The sequence below is a fragment of the Arachis hypogaea genome, chromosome 1, assembly GCF_003086295.3.
Source record: "Arachis hypogaea cultivar Tifrunner chromosome 1, arahy.Tifrunner.gnm2.J5K5, whole genome shotgun sequence".
NCBI classification, from domain to species: Eukaryota; Viridiplantae; Streptophyta; class Magnoliopsida; order Fabales; family Fabaceae; genus Arachis; species Arachis hypogaea.
Genome location: NC_092036.1, coordinates 82,842,670 through 82,857,050, shown reverse-complemented (window position 1 = coordinate 82,857,050; position 14,381 = coordinate 82,842,670). Strand labels below are relative to the sequence as shown.

The window sequence follows — 14,381 nt, the reverse complement described above, 5'->3', positions numbered from 1 at the left end:
ATCCTATATCATCCTATGTACATATAAGAAAAACATCCTAAATTCCCATTCATCTCCTTTTTCATATTCACTCATGCATTTTCTTTCAAAGATACACACATATGCATTCTTTATTTAACTCTTTATTTCATATGCTATTATGCACAAAATTGATTTTGATTTTTGATTTTTTTTTCAAAAACAAAAATTTCCTAGTTTTTGTCAATAAAAAGAGATGCATATGTTTTGAACAATGAATGCATGAATGTTTACCCATTTTCACAAATTTTTCTTGATGAAGACCCAATGTAGTTTCATCTCCAATGTTTCTCAACAATTTTTTCCCACACTTTAAGTAACATACACTACTCCACCCAAGCTAATCAAAGAAACAATCCATGGGCATTAATGGTTTTTCGCTTTAAGGAGAATAATGTGCTTAAAATTGGAACAAATGGGGATTTAAAAGGCTAAAAAATGGGTTACAAAGGTGAATGTAAGGGTTGGCCATATGGGTTGGTGAGTTTAATTTCAAAAATAGCCTCAATCATACTAAATGCATTCAAGACACCAAATATAGGACATAAAGATTCAAGCAAATCTAAGATCACAATCATAAAAGAGTATAACACACAAGAACAAAACTTTTGTGGTTGAAAATGTGCAACCACACAATTGAAGCTCAAATCTCATTAGGTGTTTTGTTCTAGCTCTTTTTTATATTCCTTAAGAAGTATATTTCAAGCAAGTTGAAAAACAAGTTTTCCAAATCTTAATCAATGGAACGCCCTGGTGCACAAAATTGTGATCATCAATGGTGCCATCAACATGGTACGCACAATTGCAATCTCAACTCTTTATCACAACTTCGCACAACTAACCAGCAAGTGCACTGGGTCGTCCAAGTAATAAACCTTACACGAGTAAGGATCGATCCCACGGAGATTGTTGGTATGAAGCAAGCTATGGTCATCTTGTAAATCTCAGTCAGGCAGATTCAAATGGTTATGAATGATTTATGAATAAAGCATAAAGATAGAGATACTTATGTAATTCATTGGTGAGAATTTCAGATAAGCGTATGGAGATGCTTTGTCCCTTCCGTCTCTCTGCTTTCCTACTGTCTTCATCTAATCCTTCTTACTCCTTTCCATGGCAAGATGTATGTTGGGCATCACCGTTGTCAATGGCTACAGTCCCGTCCTCTCAGTGAAAATGTTCAACGCGCTCTGTCACAGCACGGCTAATCATCTGTCGGTTCTCAATCAGGTTGGAATAGAATCCAGTGATTCTTTTGCGTCTGTCACTAACGCCCAGCCTTCAGGAGTTTGAAGCTCATCACAGTCATTCAATCCTCGAATCCTACTCAGAATACCACAGACAAGGTTTAGACCTTCCGGATTCTCTTGAATATCGCCATCAATTCTAGCTTATACCACGAAGATTCTGATTAAGGAATCCAAGAGATAAACATTTAAGCCTTGTTTGCTTGTAGAACGGAAGTGGTTGTCAAGCACGCGTTCATAAGTGAGAATGATGATGAGCGTCACATAATCATCACATTCATCATGTTCTGGGGTGCGAATGAATATCTTAGAATAAGAATAAGCTGAATTGAATAGAAGAACAATAGTAATTGCATTAATACTCGAGGTACAGCAGAGCTCCACACCTTAATCTATGGTGTATAGAAACTCCACCATTGAAAATACATAAGTGATAATGGTGATCATTGGCTTCGGCCCCAGAGAGGGAACCAGAAGAACCAAGATGAAAATACAATAGCAAGAGGTCTTATTTATAGAGAACTAGTAGCTTAGGGTTTACAGAAATGAGTAAATGACATAAAAATCCACTTCCGGGTCCACTTGGTGTGTGCTTGGGCTGAGCATTGAAGCATTTTTGTGTAGAGACTTTTCTTGGAGTTAAACGCCAGCTTTTGTGCCAGTTTGGGCGTTTAACTCCCACTTCTGTGCCAGTTCCGGTGTTTAACGCCGGGCAGTCTTGAGCTGATTTAGAACGCCAGTTTCGGACATCAAATCTCGAACAAAGTATGAACTATTATACATTGCTGGAAAGCCCAGGATGTCTACTTTCCAACGCAATTGAGAGCGCACCGATTGGGCTTCTGTAACTCCATAAAATCTACTTCGAGTATAGGGAGGTCAGAATCCAACAGCATCTGCAGTCCTTTTCAGCCTCTGAATCAAATTTTTGCTTAGGTCTCTCAATTTCAGCCAGAAAATACCTGAAATCACAGAAAAATAGACAAACTCATAGTAAAGTCCAGAAAAGTGAATTTTAACTAAAAACTAATAAAAATATAATAAAAACTAGCTAAAACATACTAAAAACATACTAAAAACAATGCCAAAAGGCGTTTAAATTATTCGCTCATCACAACACCAAACTTAAATTGTTTCTTGTCCCCAAACAGCTGAAAACCAAATAAGATAAAAGGAAGAGAATATGCAATGAATTTCAAAAACATCTATGAAGATCAGTATTAATTAGACAAGCGGGGCTTTTAGCTTTTTGCCTCTGAATAGTTTTGGCATCTCACTCTATCCTTTGAAATTCAGAATGATTGACTTCTATAGGAACTCAGAATCCAGATAGTGTTATTGATTCTCCTAGTTAAGTATGATGATTCTTGAACACAGCTACTTTATGAGTCTTGGCCGTGGCCCAAAGCACTCTCTCTTCCGGTATTACCACTAGATACATACATGCCACAGACACATAACTGGGTGAACCTTTTCAGATTGTGACTCAGCTTTGCTAGAGTCCCCAATTAGAGGTGTCCAGGGTTCTTAAGCACACTCTTTTTGCCTTGGATCACGACTTTATTTTTACCCTTGCCTTTTGGCTTTTTTTTCTGCTTGCTTTCTCTCTTTTTTTTTTTGAATTCTCTGCTTTTTCTTGCTTCAAGAATCATTCTTATGGTTTTTCAGATCCTCAGTAACATGTCTCCTTTTTCATCATTCTTTCAAGAGCCAACATTCATGAATCAACAAATTCAAAAGACATATGCACTGTTCAAGCATACATTCAGAAACCAAAAGTATTGCCACCACATCAAAATAATTAATCTGTTATAAAATTCAAAATTCATGCAATTCTTCTCTTTTTGAATTAAGAACATTTTTCATTTAAGAAAGGTGTTGGATTCATAGGACATTCATAACTTTAAGGCATAGACACTAAGACACTAATGATGATAAGACACAAGCATAGATAAACATAAGCATAAAAATTTGAAAAACAGAGAAATAAAGGACAAAGAGATTAAAGAACGGGTCCACCTTAGTGATGGCGGCTTCTTCTTCCTCTTGAAGATCTTATAGAGTGCTTGAGCTCCTCAATGTCTCTTCATTGCCTTTGTTGCTCCTCTCTCATGATTCTTTGATCTTCTCTAATTTCATGGAGGAGAATGGAATGTTCTAGGTGCTCCACCCTTAGTTGTCCCATGTTGGAACTCAATTCTCCTAGGGAGGTGTTGATTTGATCCCAATAGTTTTGTGGAGGAAAGTGCATCCCTTGAGGCATCTCAGGGATTTTATGATGAGGAATTTCCTCATGCACTTGATGAGGTTTTCTTATTTGCTCCACTCTTTTGTTGGTGATGGGCGTGAGGTTATGCCTTCTTAGTTGAACCGGCTGATGACAAGTCATCTTAGCCTAGTTTCACTAGTCTTTTTCTTTTGTTTTCACTTGAATTATGTACTTTCTTGAGGTCTAAGCAAGCCAATTTGGGTAGATTTTCATGCTTCCTTTGATTGAATCAACAATAGATAAATTAATGCAATTTCATGAGGTTTGATGCTATAATTGTTACATATTATGATAGAATGAATATCTCATGATTTTGAGCATAGCTTTGATGTGTTTGGTTGATTAATGATAGGTGAAGAAAGCTTGGAGAAAGGTTGAAGCAAGAAGGAATGGCTAAGAGGAAGAGAGGACAAAAAGTTTGAGCAAAAGTTTGCCTCAAACTTTAGCTCAAACTTTTGAAATAAGTGAAAATGAACCAGGAAGCAAAAAGCTGGACCAAAAGTTAGCCTCAAACTTTTGCACAAACTTTTGGGCGAAAAGTTTGCCCCAACGTTAGCCCCTAACTTTTGGGCTAACGTTGGCACATGCAAAACACTCCATGGGGCACCAAAAGTTTGCGCCAACGTTAGCCCCTAACTTTTAGGCTAACGTTGGCGCATGAAAATCACAAGGGAGGAGCAAAAGTTTGCGCCAACGTTAGCCTCTAACTTTTGGGCTAACGTTGGCGCCATAAGTGCATATGAAGAGGCCAACGTTGGAGCAAAAGTTAGACCCCTAACTTTTGCACCAACGTTGGTATCAGCAAAACATGGAGGCTGATATGAAAAGGCCCAACTCAAGGCTTGAAGATCATTTGAAGAAAGTGTATAAATAGGATAAGAATTCAAGTTATTCGAGGGAGCTCTTCTTTTTAGTTTTCATAGGGAGTTTTTCCCTTTAGTTTTGCTTAGTAGTTTTCGGAGAGCTTTTGGTATTGAGTGATCTTTAATTTCTTAGTTTCGGGGAAGGAGAATTCCATTCTCTTCCTCTTAGTTTTATTGCTTTCAATTTCAATTACTATTGTCTTGGATCTTGGGTTGGAGAATTGATGAAATTCTGTTTCAATCTCATCCTGGGATCTCTCTGTTTCTTTACTACATAATTGAGTTTAAATTTCTGTTAATTGCTCTTCATCTACTTTCTTTGCAAATTTACATTTCTTTGCAATTGTTCTGGTTGGATCTGGGAAGGCATTGAGATCTGGACTCGGTTATCTAGTCTCTTGGGTCCTGAGATCTGAATTTCCAATTTCCAATTCTCTGTTTATTGCTTTTCATGTTCATTTACTCTTCTACTTCAGATCCGATTCAATCCCAATCCCCTTTTACTCTTCTGTTTGATGCAATTTACTTTGCCTTATTTAATTGCTGCAAATCCAATTCCCAATTCCCTTTACATTTCAAGTCATTTACATTTCTTGCAATTTAAGATTCCGCAATTTACATTTCTTGCATTCTAAGATTCTGCAATTTATATTACTTGTTCTTTAAGATTCAGCAATTTAATTCTTGCTCTCTTTAATTTCATGCAATTTACACATTCCCTTTACTTTTAATGCAATTTAAATTCTGCAAATCACAAATCACTCAACCAAATCTTGATTCGCTTGACTAAACCAACCACTAAACAAAAATTGCTCAATCCTTCAATCCCTGTGGGATCGACCTCACTCCCGTGAGTTTTTATTACTTGATGCGACCCGGTGCACTTGCCGGTGAGTTTGGATATTGGAATTTGTTTTCCAAAAATATCCATCAAGTTTTTGGCGCCGTTGCCGGGGATTGATTAGATTGACAATGATTAAGTGAGGTGGTAGTTTAGATCAAGCACTTTTTCTTTAATTTTTGTTTAACCCACTAACTGTTTGATTTTTTGCTTAAACTAACTAAAACTTCAATCCAGCAGTAGATTGAAGTATCACTAGTTTGTGCGTTTCTTATGTTATGCTTGTATGTCAGGTACAAGAAGAAACACACTAAATTTTCATGAACAAGACGAAAGAATTCTCAGGAGGTTAAGAAGAGCTGAAAGAGGGAAAAATATTGTTGGAGAGGAGGAATCAGACGAAGAATTTCAAGAGATGGAGGAACATTCAACGAATCCACCAGGTGGAGCGGACAACAACAATGACAACCCACCCCAGAGGAGAGTTTTGGCATCCTATACCTTTGCAAATCCTAGACATTGTGGAAGCAGCATTTTGGCTCCAAATGTCAATGCAAACAATTTTGAACTCAAGCCATAACTCATCACTTTGGTTCAGAACAATTGCTCTTTTGGTGGAGGACCACTTGAAGACCCGCACCAACACTTATCCACCTTCTTGAGGATATGTAACACTGTGAAAACTAATGGTGTGCCTCCTGACAGTTACAAACTGATGCTATTCCCATTCTCTCTCAGGGACAAGGCCACTCAATGGTTGGAATCTTTTCCAAGGGACAGCATCAACAACTGGGATGATTTGGTAACCAAGTTCCTTGCCAAGTTTTACCCACCTCAGAGGGTTATAAGGTTGAAGGCTAAGGTACAAACATTTACACAAATGGAGGCTGAACCCATCTATGAGGCATGGGAGAGGTACAAGGCTCTAGTCAGAAAATGCCCCCCTGCCATGTTTAATGAATGGGAGAAGCTGCAAAACTTCTATGAAGGCTTAACATTGAAATCCCAGGAAGCTTTGGATCATTCAGCTGGAGGTTCCTTGCAACTCATGAAAACTGCAGAGGAGGCTCAAGAACTCATTGACATGGTGGCTAACAACCAATATTTCTTTGCTCATCAAAGAAGCCGCCAACCATCACAAAGAAGAGGAGTAATGGAGCTAGAAGGAGTGGATTCAATCCTGGCTCAAAACAAATTAATGCAGCAGCAAATTCAACAACAATTTGAGCAAATGACCAAGAGGATTGATGGCCTCCAAGTTGCAGCAGTTAACACTAGCCAACCATCAACCACATGGGGGGAAAATGAAGAAATTCAAGAGGAGCAACAGCAAGAACAAGTCCAGTACATGCATTCAAGTCCAAATGAATTCTATGGTGATACTTACAACCCCTCATGGAAGAATCACCCCAACCTCAGATGGGGAGACACTCACAACCAAAACCAACAACCATGGCAGAGGAACTCAAACCAAAACAACCCAAGAAACAACCAAAATTTCAACCAACAGCAAATTAACCAAAACACTTACAGAAAACCTCAAAACAACTACCCCAATCTCAACCAGTACCAATCCAATAACCAACCTACCAACCAAAATGCTTATCATCCACCACCCACAGCTCACAACCCACCACAAGCACCACCTAAACCCCAAAGACTCACCAACTTGGAGACCTTGATAGACAAAATGATGAAACCCCAGGAAATAACAAACAAAAACCATGAAGCATCACTAAAAAGCCTAGAGAGGCAGATTAGGCAACTCTCCAAGCAAATTTCTGTTGAGAGACCTTTGGTATGCGAAATTGTGATCAATACTTTTCACAACACAAATAATCCCCGGTGATGAATCCAAAAACTTGGTGTTCAATACCATGGCATAAACACAACTTCGCACAACTAACCAGCAAGTGTACTGGGTCGTCCAAGTAATAAACCTTACGCGAGTAAGGGTCGATCCCACAGAGATTGTTGGTATGAAGCAAGCTATGGTCACCTTGTAAATCTTAGTCAGGCAGACTCAAATGGATATGAATGATGATATACGAATAAAACATAAAGATAAAGATAGAGATACTTATGTAATTCATTGGTAGGAATTTCAGATAAGCGTATGAAGATGCTTGTCCCTTCCATCTCTCTGCTTTCCTACTGTCTTCATCCAATCCTTCTTACTCCTTTCCATGGCAAGCTTATGCAAGGGTTTCACCGTTGTCAGTGGCTACCTCCCATCCTCTCAGTGGAAATGTTCAACGCACCCTGTCACGGCACGGCTATCCATCTGTCGGTTCTCAATCAGGCCGAAATAGAATCCAGTGATTCTTTTGCGTCTGTCACTAACGCCCCGCCTTCAGGAGTTTGAAGCTCGTCACAGTCATTCAATCATTGAATCCTACTCAGAATACCACAGACAAGGTTAAACCTTCCGGATTCTCTTGAATGCCGCCATCAGTTCTAGCCTATACCACGAAGACTCTGATCTCACGGAATGGCTGGCTCGGTTGTCAGGCGAGCACTCGGTTGTCAGGCGATCAACCATGCATCGTGTATCAGGAATCCAAGAGATATTCACCCAATCTAAGGTAGAACGGAGGTGGTTGTCAGGCACACGTTCATAGGTGAGAATGATGATGAGTGTCACGGACCATCACATTCATCAAGTTGAAGAACAAGTGATATCTTGGAACAAGAACAAGCGAAATTGAATAGAAGAACAATAGTAATTGCATTAATACTCGAGGTACAGCAGAGCTCCATACCTTAATCTATGGTGTGTAGAAACTCCACCGTTGAAAATACATAAGAACAAGGTCTAGCCATGGCCGAATGGCCAGCCTCCCAAAGAGGGTTCAATCATAAAAACATGATCAAAAGCTCTCAAAGATCAAAAGCTCTTAAATACAATAGTAAAAGGTCCTATATATAGAGAACTAGTAGCCTAGGGTGTACAGAAATGAGTAAATGACATAAAAATCCACTTCCGGGCCCACTTGGTGTGTGCTTGGGCTGAGCATTGAAGCATTTTCGTGTAGAGACTCTTCTTGGAGTTAAACACCAGCTTTTATGCCAGTTTGGGCGTTTAACTCCCATTCTTGTGCCAGTTCCGGCGTTTAACGCTGGGAATTCTGAGGGTGACTTTGAACGCCGGTTTGGGCCATCAAATCTTGGGCAAAGTATGGACTATCATATATTGCTGGAAAGCCCAGGATGTCTACTTTCCAACGCCGTTGAGAGCACGTCAATTAAGCTTCTGTAGCTCCAGAAAATCTGCTTCGAGTGCAGGGAGGTCAGAATCCAACAGCATCTGCAGTCCTTTTTAGTCTCTGAATCAGATTTTTGCTCAGGTCCCTCAATTTCAGCCAGAAAATACCTGAAATCACAGAAAAACACACAAACTCATAGTAAAGTCCAGAAAAGTGAATTTTAACTAAAAACTAATAAAAATATACTAAAAACTAACTAGATCATACTAAAAACATACTAAAAACAATGCCAAAAAGCGTATAAATTATCCGCTCATCACAACACCAAACTTAAATTGTTGCTTGTCCCCAAGCAACTGAAAATCAAATAAGATAAAAAGAGGAGAATATGCAATGAATTCCAAAAACATCTATGAAGATCAGTATTAATTAGATGAGCGGGGCTTTTAGCGTTTTGCCTCTGAACAGTTTTGGCATCTCACTCTATCCTTTGAAATTCAGAATGATTGGCTTCTTTAGGAACTCAGAATCCAGATAGTGTCATTGATTCTCCTAGTTAAGTATGATGATTCTTGAACACAGCTACTTATTGAGTCTTGGCCGTGGCCCAAAGCACTCTGTCTTCCAGTATTACCACCGGATACATACATGCCACAGACACATAATTGGGTGAACCCTTTCAGATTGTGACTCAGCTTTGCTAGAGTCCCCAACTAGAGGTGTCCAGGGTTCTTAAGCACACTCTTTTTGCCTTGGATCACAACTTTATTTCTTTCTTTTTCTTTCTTTTTCTTTCTTTTTTTCTTTCTTTTCTCTTTCTTTTTCTTTTTCTCTTTTTTTCTTTTTTTTTTCGAAAATTTTTTTTTGTATTCACTGTTTTTTTCTTGCTTCAAGAATCATTTTTATGATTTTTCAGATCCTCAGTAACATGTCTCCTTTTTCATTATTCTTTCAAGAGCCAACATTCATGAACCACAAATTCAAAAGACATATGCACTGTTTAAGCATACATTCAGAAAACAAAAGTATTGCCACCACATCAAGATAATTAAACTGTTATAAAATTCAAAATTCATGCAATTCTTCTCTTTTTCAATTAAGAACATTTTTTATTTAAGAGAGGTGATGGATTCATAGGACATTCATAACTTTAAGGCATAGACACTAAGACACTAATGATCACAAGACACAAACATAGACAAACATAAGCACTAAAATTCGAAAAACAGGAAAATAAAGAAAAAGGAGATTAAAGAATGGGTCCACCTTAGTGATGGCGGCTTGTTCTTCCTCTTGAAGATCCTATGGAGTGCTTGAGCTCCTCAATGTCTCTTCCTTGTCTTTGTTGCTCCCCTCTTATGATTCTTTGATCTTCTCTAATTTCATGGAGGAGAACAGAGTGTTCTTGGTGCTCCACCCTTAGTTGTCCCATGTTGGAACTCAATTCTCCTAGGGAGGTGTTTAGTTGTTCCCAATAGTTTTGTGGAGGAAAGTGCATCCCTTGAGGCATCGCAGGGATTTGATGATGAGAGGGGTCTCTTGTTTGCTCCATCCTCTTCTTAGTGATGGGCTTGTCCTCATCGATAGGGATGTCTCCCTCTATGTCAACTCCAACTGAATAACAGAGGTGACAAATGAGATGAGGAAAGGCTAACCTTGCCAAGGTAGAGGACTTGTCCGCCACCTTATAAAGTTCTTGGGATATCACCTCATGAACTTCTATTTCTTCTCCAATCATGATGCTATGAATCATGATAGCCCGGTCTATAGTAACTTCGGACCGGTTGCTAGTGGGAATGATTGAGCGTTGGATGAACTCCAACCATCCCCTAGCCACGGGTTTGAGGTCATGCCTTCTCAGTTGAACCGGCTTCCCTCTTGAATCTCTCTTCCATTGGGCGCCCTCTTCACATATGACTGTGAGGACTTGGTCCAACCTTTGATCAAAGTTGACCCTTCTAGTGTAAGGATGTTCATCTCCTTACATCATGGGCAAGTTGAATGCCAACCTTACATTTTCCAGACTAAAATCCAAGTATTTCCCCCGAACCATAGTAAGCCAATTCTTTGGATCCGGGTTCACACTTTGGTCATGGTTTTTGGTGATCCATGCATTGGCATAGAACTCTTGAACCATTAAGATTCTGACTTGTTGAATGGGGTTGGTAAGAACTTCCCAACCTCTTCTTCGGATCTCATGTCGGATCTCCGGATATTCACTCTTTTTGAGTGAAAAAGGGACCTCGGGGATCACCTTCTTCAAGGCCACAACTTCATAGAAGTGGTCTTGATGCACCCTTGAGATGAATCGTTCCATCTCCCATGACTCGGAGGTGGAAGCTTTTGCCTTCCCTTTCCTCTTTCTAGAGGTTTCTCCGGCCTTGGATGCCATAAATGGTTATGGAAAAACAAAAAGCAATGCTTTTACCACACCAAACTTAAAAGGTTTGCTCGTCCTCGACCAAAAGAAGAAAGAAGAGGGGAGAAGAAGAAGAAATGAGGAAGAAGGGAATGGCTTTGTGTTCGGCCAAAAAGGGGGAGAAGTGGTGGATTGGTTGTGTGAAAATGAAGGAGTGAAGATGGGTTTATATAGGAGTGGAGGGGGCTCATGGTTCGGTCATGTATGGGTGGGTTTGGGAGGGAAAGTGGTTTGAATTTGAAGGGTGAGGTAGGTGGGGTTTTATGAAGGATGGATGTGAGTGGTGAAGATAAAGATGGGATTTGATAGGTGAAGGGTTTTTGGGGAAGAGGTGTTGAGGTGATTGGTGAATGGGTGAAGAAGAGAGAGAGTGGTGGGGTAGGTGGGGATCCTGTGGGGTCCACAGATCCTGAGGTGTCAAGGAAAAGTCATCCCTGCACCAAGTGGCAAGCAAAATTGCTCTTTGTGCCAATTCTGGCGTTAAACGCCGGGCTGGTGCCCATTTCTGGCGTTTAACGCCAAGTTCTTGCCCTTTTCTGGCGTTTAACACCAGTCTGGTGCCCCTTTCTGGTGTTAAACACCCAGAATGGTGCCAGACTGGGCGTTAAACGCCCAACAGCTAGCCTTACTGGCGTTTAAACGCCAGCAGGTTCTTCCTCCAGGGTGTGCTGTTTTTCTTTCTGTATTTCATTCTGTTTTTGCTTTTTCCATTGATTTTGTGACTTCTCATGATCATCAACCTACAAAAGAACATAAAATAACAAAGGAAAATAGATAAAATATAACATTGGGTTGCCTCCCAACAAGCGCTTCTTTAATGTCAGTAGCTTGACAGAGGGCTCTCTTGGAGCCTCAGAATTACTCAGAGCAATGTTGGAACCTCCCAACACCAAACTTAGAGTTTGAATGTGGGGGTTCAACACCAAACGTAGAAGTTGGTTGTGGCCTCCCAACACCAAACTTAGAGTTTGACTGTGGGGGCTCTGTGTGGCTCTGTTTTGAGAGAAGCTCTTCATGCTTCCTCTCCATGATGACGGAGGGATATCCTTGAGCCTTAAACACAAAGGATTCTTCATTCACTTGAATGATCAATTCTCCTCTATCAACATCAATCACAGCCCTTGCTGTGGCTAGGAAGGGTCTGCCAAGGATGATGGATTCATCCATGCACTTCCCAGTCTCTAGGACTATGAAATCAGCAGGGATGTAATGGTCTTCAACTTTTACCAGAACATCCTCTACAAGTCCATAGGCTTGTTTTCTTGAATTGTCTGCCATCTCTAGTGAGATTTTTGCAGCTTGCACCTCAAAGATCCCTAACTTCTCCATTACAGAGAGAGGCATGAGGTTTACACTTGACCCTAAGTCACACAAGGCCTTCTTGAAGGTCATGGTGCCTATGGTACAAGGTATTGAAAACTTCCCAGGATCCTGTCTCTTTTGAGACAGTTTTTTCCTAGACAAGTCATCCAGTTCCTTGGTGAGCAAAGGGGGTTCATCTTCCCAAGTCTCATTACCAAATAACTTGTCATTTAGCTTCATGATTGCTCCAAGGTATTTAGCAACTTGCTCTTCAGTGACATACTCATCCTCTTCAGAGGAAGAATACTCATCAGAGCTCATGAATGGCAGAAGTAAGTCCAATGGAACCTCTATGGTCTCATTTTGAGCCTCAGATTCCCATGGTTCCTCATTGGGGAACTCATTGGAGGCCAGTAGATGTCCATTGAGGTCTTCCTCAGTGGCGTTCACTGCCTCTTCCTCCTCTCCAAATTCGGCCATGTTGATGGCTTTGCACTCTCCTTTTGGATTTTCTTCTGTATTGCTCGGAAGAGTACTAAGAGGGAGTTCATTAATTTTCTTGCTCAGCTGACCCACTTGTGCCTCCAAATTTCTAATGGAGGACCTTGTTTCAGTCATGAAACTTTGAGTGGTTTTGATTAGATTAGAGACCATGGTTGCTAAGTCAGAGGTGTTCTGCTTAGAACTCTCTGTCTATTGCTGAGAAGATGATGAAAAAGGCTTGCTATTGCTAAACCTGTTTCTTCCACCATTGTTATTGTTGAAACTTTGTTGAGGTCTCTGTTGATCCTTCCATGAGAGATTTGGATGATTTCTCCATGAAGGATTATAGGTGTTTCCATAGGGTTCTCCCATGTAATTCACCTCTTCCATTGAAGGGTTCTCAGGATCATAAGCTTCTTCTTCAGATGAAGCTTCCTTAGTACTACCTGGTGCATTTTGCATTCCAGATAGACTTTGAGAAATCATATTGACTTGCTGAGTCAATATTTTGTTCTGAGCCAATATGGCATTCAGAGTGTCAATCTCAAGAACTCCTTTCTTCTGATTTGTCCCATTGTTCACAGGATTTCTTTCAGAAGTGTACATGAATTGGTTATTTGCAACCATTTCAATGAGCTCTTGAGCTTCAGTAGGCGTCTTCTTCAGATGAAGAGATCCTCCAGCAGAGCTATCCAAAGACATCTTGGACAGTTCAGAGAGACCATCATAGAAAATACCTATGATGCTCCATTCAGAAAGCATATCAGAGGGACACTTTATGATTAATTGTTTGTATCTTTCCCAAGCTTCATAGAGGGATTCTCCTTCCTTCTGTCTGAAGGTTTGGACTTCCACTCTAAGCTTTCTCAATTTTTGAGGTGGAAAGAACTTTGCCAAGAAGGCATTGACTAGCTTTTCCCAAGAGTTCAGGCTTTCTTTAGGTTGAGAATCCAACCATGTCCTAGCTCTGTCTCTTACAGCAAAAGGGAATAGCATAAGTCTGTAGACCTCAGGGTCAACCCCATTAGTCTTGACAGTGTCACAGATTTGCAAGAATTCAGCTAAAAACTGATGAGGATCTTCCAATGGAAGTCCATGAAACTTGCAATTCTGTTGCATTAGAGAAACTAATTGAGGCTTAAGCTCAAAGTTGTTTGCTCCAATGGCAGGGATAGAGATGCTTCTCCCATAGAAGTCGGGAGTAGGTGTAGTAAAGTCACCCAGCACCTTCCTTGCATTGTTGGCATTGTTGTTGTTTTCGGCTGCCATGGGTTCTTCTTCCTTGAAGATTTCTGTTAGGTCCTCTACAGAGAATTGTGCCTTAGCTTCTCTTAGCTTCCGCTTCAAGGTCCTTTCAGGATCAGCCTCAACAAGAATGCTTTTGTCTTTGCTCCTGCTCATATGAAAGAGAAGAGAACAAGACAATATGGAATCCTCTATGTCACAGTATAGAGATTCCTTGAAATGTCAGAGGAAAAGAAAAATAGAAGGCAGAAGTAGAAAATTCGAACTTATCAAAGAAGATGGAGTTCGAATTTTGCATTAAGGAATAGTGTAGTCCATAAACAGAAGGATGTGAGAAGAGGGGAAGTAATTTTCGAAAATCAAGTAAAAGATTTTGAAAACATTTTGAAAAACACTAATTGATTTTCGAAAATAAAAATGGGAAAGAAATCAAGTGATTTTTGAAAAAGAATTTGAAATTAGAAATCAAAAAGATTTGATTGAAAGTT

At 40.0% G+C, this 14,381-nt stretch overlaps 1 non-coding gene across 1 annotated transcript; it reads left to right on the top strand.

Annotated features, from left to right (window-relative positions):
* Positions 1 to 13,404: 13,404 nt before the first annotated feature.
* On the top strand, positions 13,405 to 13,512 carry LOC112712196 (small nucleolar RNA R71). Its single transcript, XR_003157717.1, has one exon. It is a non-coding gene; the product is annotated as a small nucleolar RNA R71 (small nucleolar RNA).
* The last annotated feature ends 869 nt before the right edge of the window (positions 13,513 to 14,381 follow it).